This window comes from Ambystoma mexicanum, chromosome 8 (genome assembly GCF_040938575.1).
Source record: "Ambystoma mexicanum isolate Mex_15411 chromosome 8, UKY_AmexF1_1, whole genome shotgun sequence".
Taxonomy (NCBI): Eukaryota; Metazoa; Chordata; class Amphibia; order Caudata; family Ambystomatidae; genus Ambystoma; species Ambystoma mexicanum.
Window position 1 is genome coordinate 970,385,168 of NC_090929.1, and position 21,569 is coordinate 970,406,736.

Consider the following 21,569-nt stretch of genomic DNA (forward strand, 5'->3'; position numbering starts at 1 on the left):
TATCACACGGCCCTCCCAGTCCAGCTCACGTACCATCCTAATTGAGAGTGTGATCACAGATGGTATTAGTACCTCTCGGGCCCCTGCTTCCAATAGTTTACATAATTTGCTTTTTAAATCCAACCTGACTATTTGGTCGAAAGTACTGTCCATTCTCTTTACCGACATTGTTAGGTTGGAAAAGTTTGAATCCACCTGGGGCTAGACTTACATTATTCCAATCTTCAAGAAGGGTGTCAGATCACAACCGTCCAGTTATCTCCCAATTGCAATCTTAGATGCTGATTCTAAAGTGTTTGCCACAGTTCTTCTTCAGCATCTTGAGTCCTAGGCAAAAGGTCTCTGGATTCTCTCAAAGTGGCAAACGGGTTTTTCGAAAGAGGATGGGCACGGGTTTAAATTGTATCCTCCTAAAACGTATTCAGTACTCTACTTGGACCAAGGGCAGTAGTCCAGGGTGTGTGGCCTCTGCTGATCTCACAGTGGCCTGCAATGGGCTGGATAGTTCTTGGCATAAACTGCACACTTGGGTCATTCCATCTGGCCTGTTGAGGTCGCTAGTAGGCCTTTATGAACATTCCATGGTTCAAGTCTGCCTAAATAAGCAGGGTCTTTTGTCCCACTCTATTCCAACTCCTATAGGGGTAATACAGGGGTGCGTATTGGCCCCCTGCCTCTTTAATTTATACATGGCCGATATAGGTTATTTTCTTCAGCCTAAAGCTCTGGCCACTCCTAAAATACATAATCTCAGACCCCCCTTATGCGAACAATTTCCTGATGTTTGATAGCACACCCATTGGCCTACAACATCTGCTAGATGGTTTCATCAAATTTGTAAAGGTACATTTTTTGTATATTCATCCCATTAAGACAAAAGTGATGCAGCTGTCTTACACCAAGAAAAAAGTTCCCTTTACATGGCGCATTCAGGAGGAGTGCGTTGAGAGGACTGAGGGCCTCATTATAACTTGTGCGGAATGGGTTTAACGGCACTGGTAATGGTGCCGGCGGCGTTAAACCCACTCTGCACTATTACGAGGTCCCCTCGCGGGACCCGCTGTGGACGTCTGGTTTTTGTAATTGACGGGCACGTGCCCCATGGGGGCTTGAATGGGAATGGGGAAGGACCGGGGCCAGGTTCCCTGAAGGAGGAAATACCGGGCCCTCCATACTTGGAATGGGCCAGTATTTCCCCATTCAGAGGACCCGGACACGATTTTGGAGGCAGCCATGCCCTTATTAAAGGCATGGCTACCTCCAAAGTCGTAATGAGGCCCAGGCACTCTTCTGTATTTGGGCTTTTTGATGAATTCAAAAAATGTCAAGACGACTATTCAGACTTGGCTTCATGCTAAGGCAAGTAATTTATCAAATCATTTATCCAGAGTCGATTCTAGATACGGAAATGTACTCCTTTACCAGCTATCCATTATTATGAAGCAAAAATTGTCCCCAAGATCCTTTTCGGGATTGAAGTCTACAACTTGTCAATAAATGACTATTTACCTATTTTAGAGGTGCAAATATGGAGAAAATGTCTCCGCCTTCGGGGCTCTATCCCCCATATGGTAATGGGCTATGAATTGGGTTTGACCTCTCTTAAAGCTCGAGTCTCTAGAGATATCTAGCATTTTTTGGGAAGATTCTGGTTTTGCAAGACGAGTCTCTTTATGCAGACTTTAAAGTGATATATTAAGAACAGGGCTCCCAGGCATTGTGTGAACTTAATCTTTCTAATTTACACCTGACCGAAACTGGATGTGCCATCTTAGACTTTATTGTGAATCCTAGTAAAGTGAAGAAAGCACTTCACAGTGCGGATTAGGTCCACACAGTGGAGGAATTTCATCAGTACCCCTGCATGTTACATCTACAGGGAGATCATAAGAGGCGGGGAACATTATCTCCTTTCTCACAATCTACCCTGGGAGGGAGTCACGCAATCTGTTCTTGAGATTCCACCTGAATACAATATACACAAAGGAGATACTGGAGATTTGTACATGAGGAATGCTTATACTGTAGACTCTGTCAAGACAGGCAACAGAGAGAAACACTTGAACATATTTTGCTGGGCTGTACTTCTTTGCAGGCCCAGAGAAGTAGTGCTTTTAGAAAATATGTTGATTGCTTTAATGGTTATGGGTCTGAGTCTACGTGGGTTTATTGTTTATCGGGTCGCACAACTTCCATTGTGACAGCTGTTGTAACTTTTTACAAATCGTTGGACATATTGTCTGAAGTTGGTTGAAAAACTGTTTGCATTTTTGACCTGCTTTTCCTTTTGCTTATCTATTTTGTCCACTTTTTCTCTTTTCTTTACTTATGTTTTGCTTATTTTGTGTTTGATGTTTGTTAAAGGTTAACCAATAAAGCAAAAAATACCCACCCTCTTTCCCCACCCACACTACCCCCACTCTCTCTACTCACACCCAAAGTATCCCGATTTTCTGTATCCCACCCTATCCCCATTTTCTCTAAACTCATCCACCCAGCCTCCCACTCTCGATACCCACACACTCCCACCCTACTCACGATCTCCCTACTCCACCAACAATCTCTACCCCAAACCACCATACTCCCAATCTCTCTATCCCAAACCACCTACCCTAGTCCCAGCCTCTCTATCCCACCCACAATCCCTACCTGCGCTCTCTCTACCCCCACCCACAAACCTACACACTCTGTACACCCACCCAAACTATGCCCACACTTTCTACTGACCCACCCTAGCACCACCCTCTCTACACCCACACACCCACCCACCCTACCCCCACCCTCTCTACCCCCACCAACCCACCTTCACTACCCCACCCTCTCTATACCAAGCCACCCTACCCCACCCTACGTACCCTCACCAACCAATCCCCACTCTCTCTATTGCCAACTGGCCGCCGTAACCTCAATGTCTCTACCCCCACCAACACAACACCCACTCTCTCTAAACCCACCCTACCCTAGCCCAACTCACCTTACCTCCACCCACCCACTCTACCCTAGCCTACTCTCTCTAAAAACACCCACCTACCCTACCCACACTTTCTACACCCACCCAGATCACCTCCACTCTCTCCTTCCACCAATCCACCCTACCCCCACATTCTCTAAACCCACCCATTCACCCTACCCTACTCACTCTACCCCCACTCACCTACTCTACTGCTACACTCGTTAACCCAACTGACTCTACCCCACCCACCCCATCCCCACCCTCTCTACCCTCACCCACCCAATCCCCACTTGCTCTACCTACACCTAACAACCCTAACCCACCCTGTCTACAAACACCCACCCACCCTATTCCCAGCCTCCGTACCCCTACTAACTCCATCCCCACTCTCTCTACCCCAAACAACACTACCTCCACTCTCTATACACACACACACCCACCCTGCCCCCACCCACCTTCTTTACCCGACCCACTCTAGCCCCACCCTCTCTACACCCACCCTACCCCCACCCTATCTTCCCTCACCCACCCAATCCCCACTCTCTCGATCCCCCAACAAGCCACCCGAAACCTCAATGTCTCTACCCCCACCCACAGTACACCCACTCTGTCTAAAGCCAGCCTACCCTACCCCACCCACTCTACCCTATCCACACTCTCTCTACAAACACCCACCCAGCCTGCTCCCACTATGTCCAACCCCACACACCCATCCAAGCCCCACTCTATCCCCACCCACCTAACTTACCCACAATCTTTCTACACCCACACATATCACCCCACTCTCTTCTTCCACTAACCTGTTGGGTGTCTTGACCCACGTTCAAGTTATTAGGCTACAACATTTGTGCTGTGGGCTTAGGAAATCCAAGAGGGCGGAAAAGCCCACATTTGCGCCAGAATCCTGGAGAACCTTGCAGTTTTGCGCACAGCAAAATGCTCCCCTGACCTGCCACCCATCAGTGCTAAGGAATCTGGTGCTGTTCAAAATCTGTTGTTATTAATGTCAAAAATGAATGCAATACTGGTGCTCACCACTACCAGAAAGCCTGTGTTTTAAAACCACCAGACACTTGTGTAAAACTGAACAAATGAACAAAACCAGGCCAAAGAAAGACTTACTAAGAGGTGGATACAATGTAAAACTATATGCTGAAATGACTTGAAGGAAGTAATTGTCTAATGTATGTATTGAAAATAGCTGGGGATGTCAGCGGCTTAAGTGAATTTGGGTTTAAAGCCACTAAAATCGAAATGTTTAGAATAAATGAGTGACCTACTTTTGAGTGTCACATAGGTTGAAATTGTTTAAATGTCATAGTTTTTCACTTAGAATCAGTGTTCTAGCTGCATGTGTAAAAATTGCAAGTTTAGTTTGAATGTAGAAAACTGGGAACCAAAGTGACATTTGGCTGAAGCCTAGCTTGAAGAGAGTGAATTCTGCCTGACAACTACCCCCGACAGGAGTTGAAACTTGATCAGCAGCTGTGTTCCCAGGCCTGGCTGCATTCTGCTGCCCTTGCCAAAAGGAGATGACACCTCCCTGATTGAATCAGGGGAGGAGCACCTGGGGACTGCAGGAAACTAAACAATGAGCCTTCCTTGGCCCAGGCAAATGTTAAATTAGGGGGATCGTAAATGGCTTCCTCTTGGAAGGAAACGGGGAGGGGCACTGCATCTGTGAGCAAGCTGAGTTGGGGGAAGTGGACAAACCAGAAATTCCACCATGTGCTCTGGGAAACCACACCCCTTTGGGGCCAGAGCATCATTTTAAAAAGATGGATAATTCATAGTGCGGACTTGTAAAAATTATATAAATAATATCATCATTCTTGTGATTTTTCTGTGCACATTTTAAGAGGTGTCAGGACTCTGTGGTATGTTCTGGAAGGTAGTAGCGGAAAATAAGGTTGTTACTCTAAATGTATGCATGTTAAAAATCTGACACTTTATCATCTGAAACCCACATCCCTTGTGCACATTTGTGTAAAATCTGGAAAAGTTTAGAGGTTGTGTTCTTGATGAAAAGGGCAGAATTCTGTCATAAGTGGACACGACATCTTACAAAGACAGGGATCGGATGGTTTGGTGCTACAGAAAATATGTTAACTGGACATATAATATTAGAAAAATGGTACATAGATAAATGGGTATTCGGATCAGAAATAGATTTGTGTGCAATTTGACAAGGGGAGGATCCTCTGACCATAAACCTACCTCATCACTCTGACTCTTTGTTCCCTTCTCAAATCAGGTCAAAGAGAAATCCTTGACCTATCAAATCGTGAGTGGGTTGGGCAAAGAAAGTTAGCATCCACACCCATTTTCAAAAGACATAAAAAGAGACACTGGAAGCCAGGCAGGGACATTCACTTTCTACTTTCTTGTGGGACGCTTTGCCGGGAGACTCCAGACTTCAAATCCATCAATCTCCAGAGACCAGAGATCCAGAGAGACCAGAGATCCAGAGAGACCAGAACTGTGCAGTGCTGAGAGCTGACCCAGATCGCTGTGCGCAGATCCAGTACCCAGTGGCGAGAGAACCGCAGCCAATCCTGACCCGATCCGTGACGAAGTCGCATTACTGTCTAAAATATAGTGTGAGTACTCAGCCAGAACTGTGCAAAACCAATCTCTTAGTTTAAAATAATCTAATTCAAACTATTTTAACCTATTGAGAACTGCATCATAGAAATCGTGTCCCTTCTTTTGATTCAAAGCTGCAAAACTGTCATCTGTCATTCTGAAACGTTAAAATTTAATTTCTGAAAAACAACCTTCACAAAATCGTCCGTATCTCTTGAACCGTTTGTGATAGAAGCGTGATTTAACTTTTATTTTAGAGCTGAGATAAAACGACTTGCTAATCCTTATACTTCCTCCGTAATTTCGCTCGACGCATGCGACCAAATTGCCGCGATTTGACATTTTGCTTCATTCCAGCCCTGTGTACAAACATTTGCTTTTGCTTACATTACGGAAGTATCTTTCACTCACCCTGAACCTCTAGAGGGAATTAAAATCATGTTTAGCATATTTTCCCTTCTTTGCATACCACCTTTAAAGTACTTTGCCTGTGTTTAAAATCATCCCTGTTTCTCTAAGCTTGCTAGGGGGGAACTGAATTTGTATTGTACTGTGATTGTATTCCTGAGAACTGTGTGCTCTCCCTTCCATATTCTATTGCATAGGGGGGGGGGTGAGTTGCCAAAAGGGGAAAAGTGATTCTATTACCTTTTGCTGAAATCATATCAAGTTTATTCCTGTGTTGCTTCTTTTCCACCTTGCATTTCCTTGTACCATATAAAGCAATCTCAGCTACCTTATCCTCTATACTACTCCTAAGTAATTAAACCAGTGTGCTAGTATAACATCATCCATTGTTGATCACTGTCATATGTCTAAGTGTGATATCAAATATTAATTTATTATAAAAGTGTGATATATATCTATTGTTTAATTTTTCAAATAAACCTTTTCAATTTGCAAAACAAACCTACTTCTTGGCTCAGTGGGGTCAGGGGGATTCTCAGAGAGGGGCGTGATACAAGGGTTCATCATCCAGATTATAACTTGTCATAAAAATATATAAATAAGGGCTTCCCTTGAGCAATCCCAGACAAGGCACTGACCTAGTGGTAATGCTTGATTGGAGTCTTTAACAAACCCACCCTACCTCCTCATTCTCTTAGCCCACTAACCCACCCTACCCCACTCACTCAACCCCCACCCACCTTCTCTACCCCCACTCTCTCCAACCTAACTATCTGTACTCAACCCACCACATCCCCACGCTCTCTACCCTCACCCACCCAATCCCCACTCACCTACCAACCCTAACCCACCCTGTCTACCAACACCACCCTATTCCCACCCTCTGTACCCCTAACTCCATCCCCACCCTCTCTACCATCATCCACTAAATCCCCACAATTTCTACTCCCTTCTACCCACCCTACCCCCACTCACTCTACATCCAACCACCATACCCCTACTATATGTACAGCCACCCTACCCTACCCCCGCACTCTCTACCTACACCCACTCACCCAACCCTAATACCACTCAACCCCCGACCACCTAAACTACCCCCACTCTCCCTACCCCAACCACACTACTACCACTCTCTATACCCACACCCACCCACCCTATGCCCACCATATCTACCCCCATTCTCTATACCCTTCTCCCATTCTTTCAAACTGCCCACCCTATCGCCACACGCTCAACCCCCAACACCCAGCCTATCCCCACAGCCTGTAGCCCCACCCTATCTCCCCAGCCACACAATTTCCACCCTCTCTACCCTCATCTACCCAAACCTCAGTCTCTCTACCCCCACTTACCCACCCTAGCCCAATCTCTCTATCCAGAACCACCCTACCACCACTCTCTCTACCACCACCCACACTACTCAAACTCTGTCCAATAACCCCGCTTTCTCTAACAAAACCCACCCAATATACCCCAACTTTTTCTACCCACTCACCCTACCCCCACTCTCTCTACCACAGCCCACCCTACCCAAACTCTGTTTAATACCCCACTTTCTTTTTTTGCTTACAGTTTAATTTTTAAAATGTTTGCAACATTCATCACAAAGTCCTAATGGCCAAAGGTCCATAGGCCAAATCCTTCTTTTCTCAGTTTACAGGAGAGACCCAGCTACTTGTATTCGTTTTGGTTTAGCAGTTCTCCTCTATTAGGTTTAGGGTTTCTTTTATCAATTTTACAACTGCCAACGAAAGGCCAATCTTCTTCCCACTGCAGCAGCGGCCACCACACTTCAGAAGTCATGTTAACAAAGTATTCTAGGAACTGGCCAAAGTGTTCAGTTCGGAGCATTGTTAGAGACTTGCATTTTGTGAATAGATGCCGTAGATTTTCCATCTGGTCCGTAGTTTTGCAGAATCTGCAGTCTGAATTCTTTAGCCTCCTATCTGGCCAGGTCGATAGCACTTCTTTGGTTTTAAGCAGGTTCATCCGGATTCTCATGAAGTCCGTCCTGTACTGCGTTTCTGGAGAATTTCTCAGGTAACTTACTCTGCACCAAGATTCAATAGCTGAATCGTAGTAGAGCTTGTACGTGTTTAATTCTTCAGCTGATCCAATTTGATGTCCACAGCTTCTTCTTTACTGTTCCTGGTGTGCGCCATAGGTCTTCTAGTGAAACTCCAAGGTCTGCTAGTTATATTCTACAATCTAGTTCCCAAGTAGTCAGTACTTTTCTGTCGTTTTTGAGTGCTGATCTGATGATTGCCAGCTTTGGGGGTGCATCTGGGTCAGTGCATTTGCCAAAAATGTTTAAGTTTTTCCATTCAGCAACTGCTTGCAGGGAGTGTAGACCCAGCTCTCGCCTTATGTGTTGAATAGGAGTTTATTTAGGGAGGCCTTGTGTCCTTTTCCAAAAGACCCCTTCTAGGGTAGCCCAGCATTTTATTGGAAACCATAGTGAGGCCTCTGCTTCTTATGTTAGGATCGGGACCACCTTAAGAGTGTACATTTCTAGGATGGGCAGGATAGAGTACCGACAGTATCGACGCTTTATTATCAGCGCCTGATTTGCTAAGGCTGTCGCTTTCCCTTTTAGGGAGATCCACGTGTGTGTTTCCACCTTGTTTGCTGAGATGCACATCCCCAAGAATTTGAAGGATTTCACTGCTTCCAGTTCATCCTTGAAGGACAATTTGGCACAGCCTTTAATGATTGTGAAGGGAGAGACCGCAGGAAAGGACTTGTCTCAGTTCTTCTTTTCCTGCTAAAGAGTGGAAAATATTTTGTTTTCCCGGGCTCTAAAGTTAAATCAAATGTTGGGTTAGCTGAAGTCAGGGAGGGTTGCATAGACTCTCCTGAATCTCTCCCATTCTCCCTGTTAGGCTCCACAGGTGGGGACCCTGCATCCAATGGCTCTTCTGACTGGATGGATGCTAGGATACCCCTTGCGGCTTGTTTTTTTGTGGTGGCCAGAGTTGGCCCTTTTCCAAGCGGTATATTGGACATGTGCGGACATTTTTTAGGTGCTTTCTGATATTCTGACCTTAGTTCATTGCAATAGCTTTGGCCATCGTCCGACTGATGCCTGTCGTTGGCGTTAATTGATCCAGGGGTATTTTTGCTGTAATGTTGCCTTCAATGAATAACATACTTAAATGTAACATGGCCAAACACAGTAGTTTGTTTCTTAAATTAAGGTTTCATAAAGTTTCGTAAAAGGAGCCAAAGCAATAGTGACCATTCAAATTTGGCCAAAAAGCTCCTGTCCCGATTTCCTGGTGTGGGTGGTATACTTTTTTCTTGTCCGATGGTTCACGTGGGCATCCTCAATCTGATCGCCACTGGGTGATGGACTTCCCTCTACACCATTTTCATTAGGCGGGCGAGATTGTGTCGCCATTTTTCTGTGTGAACCATTAGGCTCGCCATTCAGCCATCCCTCGTTGAGATCAGAAGTAGAAGCTCAGGTCTCCAGCCTTTGCATTAAAGGAGACTCCTCGGCATCCATGCTTATACCGCATCCAGTGCTGATGCTCTGCTGCATTTGGTTTTCAATAACAGGTGGTTTTGGCCTGGGGTTCACCACCATTCTCGCCCCCTTGCTGCTACCGTCTTTGTAATTTTCCTGATGTTTTCCACGTGTTATGGAATTTAGCATCAGCATCTCTTGTTCTCTGAAGTGGAGATTCGATGGCATAGGCTCTTCTGGTTTTGAAGGTGAGATTAAAGAGAGGGTGGGAAAAACAGGATCTATGATGAGCCCACCTCTGTCTTTGTTCTACCGGGTCCTTCCTTTTCCCCCCTGATAGTGCTGAGACTCGCACCTGCTTGTCGAGTGCATTCTTTGCCTTTTTTGGGTGGGGGTTGACTCCCTTCTGTTGGGACCTGGGTACGCCCAGTGATGGCATGTGGGCCCCCTAGGGTCTGAGCACCAGCGCGCGTGGGCGGGCGCGCAAGCACGCACGCCGGAGACGTCTGAGTGTTCCGGTGCTCCGACGCGAACTGCCCGGGCACCGCCTTTATTAAATCAACGCGCATGCGCCGGCCCGGCGGGCCGCTCATGCGCACTTCGTGTACTACGTACACAACATCCCTCCTTTTCCCCCCAAACAACAAACACATTAAACAGGGGAGCCAACGTGGCTCAAATCAAACTGTACTTAACAGGGCTTGTTACTCATGCCGCTGAGTCCATGATGAAATCCTGGAATCTTTGCGGTGGACGACGTCCTTCCCTGCGCGGGTACCTGGGTGAACCTCCCTCGGGGTTCTCTGGTCCCCCGGGGTCCTCTGGCGGTTCACCGCCTCCAGGCGGCGCCTCCGCTGCTTGTCCTTGGTCAGGATTGGTTTCTTCTTCCGCTGCCACAGGTCCTATGCGCTTGAAGAAGGATACGTTTCTGGTTACTGTACCCCGCGCATTCGCAGCTGTGACCATTGACCCTTTGACATGAGTGACTCCCATTGGTTGGGTTTCGTAAGTCATCGAGAGTTTTCCTTCCGGTTTCCTGTTCCGGACTAGGACGGTGTCTCCTACCGCTATCTCTCTTTCTGGCAGCCTCCGCCTTGTTGTTTCGTTCTCGTTTCTCGTTGCTCTTTCTGCTGTCACCCGTGCGCTATCGATCACACCTGGGTGTCTGTCTCCCGCTTCAGGTATCAGCCCTCTGGGTATTCGCCTGAACAGCGCCTCGGCGGGTGCGATTCCGGTGGATCGATGTGGGGTGGACCGGTATTCACGAAGAAAGTCAATTAGATTGTGTCGTAGGTCCTCCCCTCCATTGACAGAAATTCGAAAAATCTTGTTCAGTGTCCACATGAATCGCTCAACCTCTCCATTGGCCCTTGGCCATAGCGGGGTTACCTTCTGGTGCTTTATGCCTCGTTCTTCGCAGTACCTAGCAAACCGCTGCCCTTGGAACAGTGCTCTGTTGTCTGAGCAGATCTCAAAGGGGAACCCATGGGTGGCGAAAATTTTGTCCATTGCCAGGATGATGTGATCACTGGCGGTGGATTCCACGAGCTCCACCTCCGGATACCTCGACCACTGGTCCGTGACCACCAGGAAATATAGGCCCCTTCTGGTCGAGCCGAAGTCTGCGTGCACCGTTCCCCATGGTACGTCACTCTGCTCCATGGCCCGAATGGGTGGACCCCTTTCCACAGGACTCGTGGCTTGGCAGGGAATGCAGGTCCTCACAAACTCGGCCACCTTGTGCTCCAGATCGGGGAACCAGACCTTCAGCCTGAGGCGTGCCTTCATCTTGGCCATGCCTTGGTGCCCTGTGTGGGCCAACTGGAGGACTCTCATGACCAATGACCTGGGGATCACGATCTGGTGCCCTCGCAGTAACAGACCGTCCGTGGACACCGAGAGCTCGTGTCGAGCTTTCCACAGCAGTGGCAGGTCCCTTTGCACCTCCGGGTTCCTCCTGGCGTTGTTCAAAAGGATGTCCCGCCACTCTCCTGTGGCCACCGCCCTTTTCACCCTCAGGAACGCCTCGTCGGAGTTCGAGTCGTCCGCAATGTCCTGTCTCGATAAGGCCACGGGCAGGGCCGATTCAATGACGAGGTGTACGGCGTCCCCAGTGTCAGTCATCTCCACGGGACTCTGGGTATCCCTCGTGCCTGGATGACGAGAAAGATAGTCGGCTGGGTTGTGTGTACCTGGGCGGTATACTAGCTTGACGCCGTATTCCATGAGGGATAGCATCCATCTCTCGATGCGGGGTGGCGGCTTGGATGATGTTCCTGACAAAATAGGAATCAGGGGTTTATGGTCCGTTATCACGACGACAGGTTTGCCGAGGATGTAGATTCTGAAGTGTTTGCACCCCCACAGGATGGCGAGGGCCTCCCTTTCTATCTGGGAATATCTCCTCTCTGTGTCGGTGAGGGCTTTGCTGGCATATGCTATGGGTCTCATGACCCCTAGTTCGTCTGCCTGCATGAGGACTGCCCCCAGTCCCACCGGGCTGGCATCGACCACAATCTCCGACTTCCGGCTGGGATTGAAATAGGCCATTGTTTCCTGCTCTGACAGGGCTTCTTTGATGGCCTTGAAGGATCGTTGTTCATTCTCAGTCCACTGCCAGGCTACGTCGTTCCTGGTGAGTGCCCTCAGAGGTTCCGACAGAGAGGCTAAGTCCTTGATAAAACGGCCGCAGTAGTTGACCATCCCTAAGAAGCTACGAACTTCGGCCGTTGATGTGGGTGGAGGTGCATCTCTAATGTCCTTCACTTTTCCAGGATCCGGGGATATGCCCCCAGCATGGAAGGTGAACCCAAAGAATTCCAGTCGGTCTTTTAGGAATTCGCACTTTTCTTGGTGCAGGGTTAAACCCACCGCCTGTAGCCTCTCAAAAGAGTTCTCTAGCCGTTTAAGATGTTCAATTTCCGACCTGGCAAAGACTAAGATGTCGTCGGACATGTTTATGACTCCTTTCAGTCCGGACAGGGCTCCTCTAATGGCGTTTTGGAAAAACTCCGCTGCGGACGATATTCCGAAGTTTAGTCTTTTGTACTGGTACAGCCCCTCGTGAGTAGTGAATGTCGTAATGTACCTCGACTCGGGGTGTAACTCTAGCTGGTGATACCCAGACCTGAAGTCCAGTTTAGAGAAGACTTTGGCACCTTGGAGTTCTCCGACGATGTCATCTAGAGTGGGTGTGAGGTGACGCTCCCTTTTGATGGCGGCATTTGGGAGTCTCATGTCCACGCAAATGCGTACTGCCCCCGGTTGCTTCGGCTTTGGGGCCACTACGATAGGTGAAACCCAAGGGGTGGGGCCTTCCACTCTTTCAATGATGTCCCGGTCGACCAGCTGCTGCAATTCCTCCTCCACTTGGGCTCCTAAGTGGAAAGGAATCCGGCGATGTTTGAGGGCCGTTGGCCTCACGGACTTGTCGATATGTAAGCGTATGGGCTCTGATTTCAGCTTTCCAATGCCCTTGAAGAGAGTTTCAAATCTGTGTAGCATGCTTTTCAGATCGGCATGGTATACTCCAAACGAGAAGTGGACAATGTCGAGTGCTTCTGATGCTGCACAGCTCAACAGGGAATGTGGGCTGACGCTGGTGACAAAGAACCTTGCTTTGATAGTGTTCTGTCCATGAGAAACCCGGGCTACAAACACACCTTGGATGGGTAGAGGTGTTTCCCCTCCGAAAGCATATATTCGCGCCATGGACGCTGACAGCTCCGGTGGGCCTGGCAGGGCCTCATAATGTTTGGTGGCCAGCACACAGACCGAAGCCCCAGTGTCTATGAGAATGGGGGTGGGGACGTCATCGATGTTAACAGTGCATGTGGGTTGGCGTCTCGTGCCAGGACCCTTCACAATGCTGGAAATGAAGAAAATCTATTCCTCCTCCTCCTCTTCTGCGATGTCCAGGTCCTGCAGACCCTGATCGATCGATGAGATGCCTCTCACTCTACGAGCGCCTCCACGTCCCACTCTCTCCGGTCCTCTTCCTGCCGCTACAGGGGCGGCAGCCCGGCACATCCTTGCATAGTGCCCCGGTGTGCCAAACCGGCCGCATGTTCTCGACTTAGCTGGGCATTCTCCTCCGTGGGGGAGATCATATCCACAGTAGGGGCAAGATGAGGCGTTGCCTGGTGTGGGCGGGGCATCAGGCCTTCTCGGCGCCCATTTCGACCTTCCCGTTGCTGAACGTCCCACAGCAAATGCGTCTTCATCATTCTTCGGTCGCGTGGCAGTGTCCATTTTCGCACCTCTGGCTTCTGCCAGCTCATGTGCTCTTCCCAGGTCCAAAATTTGCTGGAGGGTCAGACCAGGTTCTCTCAGTACTTGCCTTCTAAGTTTGCCGGAGCTGCACCCCTGCAATAGCTGGTTGCGGACCATTTCTTCCTCATCGACCCATCTGCAGGAGGACGCCAGGTGCCTCAGACGGGCACAGAATTTGTCTAGAGGTTCGTCGTCTAGTTGTCTTTCGGCGCCCATGACAAATCTATCAAAATCCACATTTGCCATGGGGAGAAAATGGTCTTTGAGTGCCTGCTTGACTGTGTCATACGTGACCACGGGGATGACGAGGGAATCGTAGATTTTGTGGACTTCGGCGCCTGCCGAGTAGATCATAGTCGCGATTTTGGTGTCATCATCGTTCACCCCAGATGCCCTGAAGAACATATCTAGCCTCTTGACCCACAGCAGCCACTTCGGGCCCAGTTTGGAAGGGGGGCCAGTAGTATCGAATTCAGGCATGGGGGCCAGGGAGCTGCGAGATCTGCGCGGGATTGGGGCTATGGCATCCTCATCATCAGTCTCTTCGCCCATTTCTGCGTCACGTACTCACAGTTATCTTTTCCTAGAATGATGGGCGGCTTGTCCCGGGCTTGTAGTAGTGCTGGGGTGTAGAAACCCACTTCTTTCTTCTTTGATGCCACAGCCCTGCGCCTGCAGGACTGTGGGAGTTCCAAAAATTAAGTAGTATTCCCCAAAACACAGCTGGCAGGTGGCGCACGAGCACCCTCTCAGGCCGCAACCACTGCAGCTGTGTGTGAAGAGAGTGAAAACAAAATGGCTGCCGGCACTCCGCGGGTCCGTGATACGGAAGAGCTTTCCGTCTCTCCGAGGCTGTCGGAGCAGGGAAGTGATCCGTACCACCTTCGTCGCCAGTGTTGGGACCTGGGTACGCCCAGTGATGGCGTGCGGGCCCCCTAGGGTCTGAGCACCAGCGCGCACGGGCGGGCGCGCAAGAACGCACGCCGGAGACGTCTGAGTGTTCCGGTGCTCCGGCGCGAACTGCCCGGGCACCGCCTTTATTAAATCAACGCGCATGCGTCGGCCCGACGGGCTGCGCATGCGCACTTCGTGTACTAGATACACAACACCTTCTATCTAGATCACACGAGCCGGGTGGCACACCTGGTGTTCCATAGGGTCGATGTCAAAGCAGGTCTCCAGAAGTCCTGTGTCAGTAGGCTCATCCTTTTTGTGATCTGGGGGGTTTGAATTGGGTTTTTTCAGCAGTAATGGGTTGACCTTATCTTGGTACTGTGTCACTTCAGGCTAATCGGACTATGGACTGGCTCAGGATTCGGGCTTGCCAATGTTGGTGTTCTTGTGTTTTTTTTTCCGCCCCGTCCATTTCCATTTTGTTTAGTTAAAAGCAGACAATTAATCCGTTGTCCCACGCAGTGCCATGTTCTTTCTTTCGTTTTGCACCGCCAAGTAGTCCACAAAGGAGGCCATCACCCCCAGCCGGCAAGGCAAGGGGGCTGCAGGCGGGGACAGCAGTCGCCCGCACCCTACCTCTTGCTCTGACGATTGAGGGGGTAGTATAATGTCAATAGTTCCTGGACCCAGAAGTAAGGTAGAATCATTAACAGACGGGAGGGCTATTGGAAATATTGGGGCTCCCGTTGTTACCTGATCTGATTTTCTGTGGGCCATTGTGTCGGTTGCGTCCCCCTCAGCCACACGCTTGTCTGCCAGGATTGGGGTTTTACTGGTTCTTAATTGTTGAGGTTGTTCAGCTTGTAGGGGAGGAAGATACAGGGGTGGTTCCACCGACCAGCCAGCTCTACCCCACTCTTGGACCAGAGTGCTGCATGGTGACCCAGATAGAGCCACTTCCGTAGGTGGGGGTACATCAAGAATGATAGTCGGAGCAGCAGACAGATTATCAGGCACGATAGGCCCTTGCAGGGGGGGTAAGGAGTGTCTGAGTCAAGCCGGGTCGAAGCGGGAGGCTGGGGACAGGTATAAATATGTTATCTTGGGTGGTGTTTAAAATATGCTCAGCAATTGGTACCTCATTAATAACCCCAACCCCCCTTCACCCTTTGGGTCCCTCACCTGCCTTTAAGACAGTTGCACTGGGTGAAGCGGGTGGCTTCTCTGAAGACTGAGCATCCGTGTCCGTTCTCGAGGTTCTATCTCAGCTATGTTCAGCCTTCCTTCTTCATTGATTCGGTTGAGTCCCTCAAGCCGAGTCTGACCGCCCCACTCACTCCAGTCAGCTGCTGTCCGCTGACTGGCGAGTGAGTGGACTCAGCTTGGGACTCCATGCAGGCGCTCCGCGCCAGTCTTGGATAGTTATAGGCCGCCTTAAAGTCACAGTAGCAGTAGGAAGACAAAGTTAAAGACCAACACTGTTTTCTTTCCATCAGCAAAGTTCCCCCACTTTCTCTAACACCACCAATCCACCCTACCCCCACTATCTCTACCCACCCACCCTACCCCCAATCTCTCTACCCCTACCAACAACCCTACTCCACTCTCTCTTGCCCCACCCTATCCACCCCACCGACACGATTCCCACCCTCTCTACCCTCACCCACCTTAACCCCAATCTCTCTACCCCAACCCACCAACCGTACCCCTGCTCTCTCTGCCCCCATCCACACTACCTTCACTCTCTCTACCCCACCCACACAACCCCACTTGCTCTACCCCCAAACACACTCTACCCCCACTCTCTCTAACACCATCCGCCACCCTACCAACACTCTCTCTACCCCCACAATCTCTTGCCCCACCCTTTATATCCCCACCCTCTGTACCCACACCCACCCAATGCCTACACACTCTAACCTCACCACACAATACCCACTCTCTCTACCCCCACCCACTGTACCTCCACCCTGTCTACCATTGACCACCCACCCTACCCCCCACTTTACCCCCACACATGCACCCTACCCTCACCTTCTCTACCCCATCCACCCACCCTACCCCATTTTCTCTACCCCAGCCCGCTCACCCTACAACTTCTCTCTCTATCCCACCTACACTACCACCACTTTCAGTATCCCAACCCACTCAACCTACCCCTGCTCTCTCGACCCCAATGTATCCATCCAACCCCTACTCTCTTTACCCCAACCAGCCTACCATTGTCCCTCTCACTTCATCCCCACCATCTCTATCCTTACCCATCAAATCCTCACTCTCTACCAGCACCCACCCACTCTGCCTAGCCCCACCCTATCAACCAACACCCACTAACCGTATCAATCAACACCCACCCACCCTACCCCTGCCCTCCCTACACCCAGCCACACAATCCCCACCATCCCTACCCTCACCCACCCAATCCTCACTCTCTCTACCCCCGCCTACCCAACCTATCACCACCCACTCTAACCCCGCTCACCCTACCCCACTCACTCAAAACCCACCTTACCCACCTTACCCTACACCAACTCTCGCTATCCACACCCACTCACCCTACACTACCCCCTCTCTGTACCCCACCCACCTACCATACCCCCACTATCTCTACCACCACCCACCAAAGCCACTTTCACTCTCTCTACCCCCACCTACACTACCCCCTGCTCTCTACCCATCCACCCTACCCCACTTTCTCTAACCCCACCCTCCCTATCCCACACCCTCTACACCCTCCCACCAACCCTACTCCCACTTTCTCTACCACCACACATCCTACCCCAATCTATTTGCCCACACCTACCCACCCTCTATAGCCCTCTATAGCCCCACGTGTCAACCCCACCCACCCTACCCCCAACCTCTCTACCCCACCCACCCAATTCCCACACTCTCTGTGCTTACCCCAATACCCAATCTATATACCCCCACACATGCACCCACCCTACGCTCACCCTCTCTACCCCCACTCACTCACTCTTCTCCCACATTCTCTACCCTGCCACCAAACCTCCACCCTCTACCCCACCCACGCAATCCCTATCCTCCCTACCCACACCCACCCAATCCCATCACTCTCTAAACCACCTACCCACCCTACCCTACTCCCTCTACCCCATCCACCATACCTGCACCCTCTCTTCTCTCAACCACCCAGTCCATACCCTCCCTACCCACACCCACCCAATCCCCACTCTCTCTACACCACCTCCTCACCCTACACCCACTCTCTCTAACCCCACACCCTAACCCCACTCTCTCTACACCCACCTTACCCTACACTAGCCTCATTCTCTCTACCCCACCCACCTACCCTACTCCAACGTTCTCTACCCCCTCCCACACTACCCCCAACTTCAATGTCCCGACTCACCCTACCCTCACTTTCTCAACCCCACCCACCTATCCTCCAAACCCAACTCTCTCTAAATAACACACTCTCTCTACCCCCACCCACCATACGTCTAACCTCTACTTCACCCACCCCATACCCTCTCTACCCACACCCACCCAATCCCCTTACTCTCTACACCACCTACCCACTCTACCCCTACTCTTTCTACTCCCGCCCACCATACCCCCACTCGCTCATCCCCCACCCACCCAATCCCTTCCCTCACTCACCCAATCCCCACTCTCTCCACACCACCTCCCCACCCTACCCCCACCCACCATAACCCCACTCTCTTTATGCCCACTTTACCCTACACTAGCACCACTCTGTCTACCTCACCCACCTACCCTACTCCAACGTTCTCTACCCCCTCCCACACTACCCCCAACTTCAATGCCCCGACTCACCCTTCCCTCACTTTCTCAACCCCACCCACCTATCCTCCAAACCCAACTCTCTCTAAATAACACACTCTCTCTACCCCCACCCACCATACGTCTAACCTCTACTTCACCCACCCCATACCCTCTCTACCCACACCCACCCAATCCCCTTACTCTCCACACCACCTACCCACTCTACCCCTACTCTTTCTACTCCCGCCCACCATACCCCCACTCGCTCATCCCCCACCCACCCAATCCCTTCCCTCACCCACCCAATCCCCACTCTCTCCACACCACCTCCCCACCCTACCCCCACTCTATCTAACCCCACCCACCCTAACCCCACTCTCTTTATGCCCACTTTACCCTACACTAGCACCACTCTCTCTACCTCACCCACCTACCCCATCCCTACTTTCTTCACCCCACCCACACTCATTCTACCCCCAACCACTTTCTCTAACCCTATACACCCCCCTCCCTAACTCCACACTCTTTTCAACCACGCTACACCCACTCTCTCTACCGCCACCCACGAACCCTACCGCCACCCTCTCGACCCCCACCCACCCTGCTCCCACCCTATATACTCACTCTACGCACTCTACCCCATCCCACTCACCATACCCCCACTCCCTCTACACCACCCATCGTACCATCACTTCCTCTAACCCCATATGCCCATCCTACCCATACTCCCTCTACCACCACTCACCCACCCTACCCCAACTCGCCCTACAAACACCCACCAACCCCACCCTTACTCTCTCACCCCCCACCTACACTATCTCATTCTCTCTACCCATCCACCCTACACCCACTTTCACTAACACCACCTACCCCCTTCTCTCACTCTCTCTACCGCCACCCACCAACCCTACCACCACCCTCTCTAACCCCACCCACCCTACTCCCACCCTCTCTACCCCAACAGACTCACCCTACTCCTACACTCTCTACCCCCACGCACCCACCCTACCCTAACTCTCTCTACCCCCACCCAAACACTACCCTCTCTAAACTCACACACCCAAACCCCACTCTTTGTACCCACACCTACCTCACCATCCCCACTCTCTGTAGCCCACCCATATTACCCCCAGTCTCTCGACACCCACCCTGCCATATGCTCACTCTCTCAATTTACAGCCACCCAACTTACTCTAGCCCCACCCACCCTATTCCCACTCTGTCTACCCCACTCACCAATAATACCTCCACTCTCTCTACCCCCACCCACCTACCCTACCCACACTTTCTCTACCCCCACCCACACTAACCACACTCTCTCTTCCCACTAATCCACCTTACCCCCACTTTCTCTAATCCCACCCATCCTGCCCCACTCTCTACCCACACCCACCAAGCCTACTTCCACTCTCTCTACCCCACCAACAAACCCTACCCCCACCTTCTGTACCCCAACGCACCCACCCTCTCTACCCCCCACTCAACCACCCAGCTTGGATGCTCTCTACCCCACCCAAACACCCTACCTTCACTCTCTCTACCCCTACCCATCATTTCCCCACCCTCTCTACTCCCACACAACCAAACCCTGCCCTCTCAAAACTCGCACACCCAATCCTGACTCCCCTACCCACACCTACCCCCACTTTCTCTAACACCACCCATCCTGCCCCACTCTCACTACCCCCACCCACACACCCTACCACCACTCTCTCTTTCCCCACCAACCGAATGCCACCCTCTCTACCCTCACCCACCCAATCACCACTCTCTCTACTGGCACTCATCCACCCAAACCCCACCCTATCTGCCAACACCTGCACACTCTAGACCCACTATCTGTACACCCACCTACCAAATCCCCACTCTCTCTAGCCTCACCCACCCAATCCTCACAATCTCTAATGGCAACTATCCACTATACCCCAACTCCCTCTCTACCCCCAGCCACCCTACCCCAACTCTCTCTAGTTTAGTTTAATATTTAGTTTATCATTCATAACGCACCAGCGGGCCATGTGCAAATAGGCACAAATATAAGACACAAACAGCCATGGGTAAAAAGCAAATCACATGGTAGAAACAGTTGAATTGGTAAAAAGGCACAGAGGATCAAGAGAGAATGTTCAGGCTGTATATGAGGACAGAGCTATGTAAAAAAGAAGGTCTTCAATGCTTTCTTAAAAAGTCTCAGGGAGCGGATTTCTCTTAAATGAGAAGGAAGATTCTTAATTAGAAGGAAGACTAATCCAGAGAGAGCATGCAAAGGAATCAAAGGCGAGGCAACCGGCCGTGGTGAATTTGACACAAGCTTTAGCCAAAATGTTAGAATAATTAGATTACAGAACATGGGAGCTAGGCTTCAGAACTCGTCTATTCTGTAGAAAAGCAGGAGCACTCAAAATCAGGCACTTATTGGTTATATTAATAACCCGAAAAGCAATGCACTCCCTAACAGGTAGCCAATAAAGGGCAGTGTGAGCCTCACTGTCAGGATCACTGTGTTTTAGCTTGTTAACCATTCGGACAGCGCTATTTTGCACCATCTGCCATTCAGTCTTGTTACACTGTGACGTGCCATACAGTAGACTGCAACAGTAATTTATTTTTGCGCTAATAGTTGTATGGGCTAGATGAGTACAATCCTGTAACACTTGTGTATAGGCGCGTTATAAATGCCATATCATATCAATTCTATTTTGATAGGAACAGTTCAATATGACAAAGGAGCTTGCTGAAAAACATTGATTTATTTGTGCTTTCATATTCAATGAAGCATCCAGATACAACCCCAGAGTCTTAATTGTGAATAATGCCGGAATATTACAATCAGCAATTTTACCAACAAGCATAAGTTTGGTTTTTGAGTCATTGAGAGCCAATTTGTTGCAGACCAACCAGCTCTGAATAGGTTTGTAGATTGTATTCATGTAATCAACATCATGTCTATAGACCCCAGATAGCTGGAGAACAACCTGTGTGTCATCCGCATAGTTAGTATAGAAGACACCTTGCTCATCAAGAATTTTAAAAAGTGGCTTGGTAAGGAGATCGTAAAGTGTAGGGGATAGGCATGAACCCTGCGGTACTCCGCAAAACAGTATGACTTATCATGGCGGCTGCAGAGTCATTAAAGAACTTCGAAAAGCGTTCAAATAAAAAAGAGTAAATCCAACTGGCAGTGCCTGCTGAAAGATAAGCTGATGAAATTAGCCTGACGACAAGTATCTTTTGGTC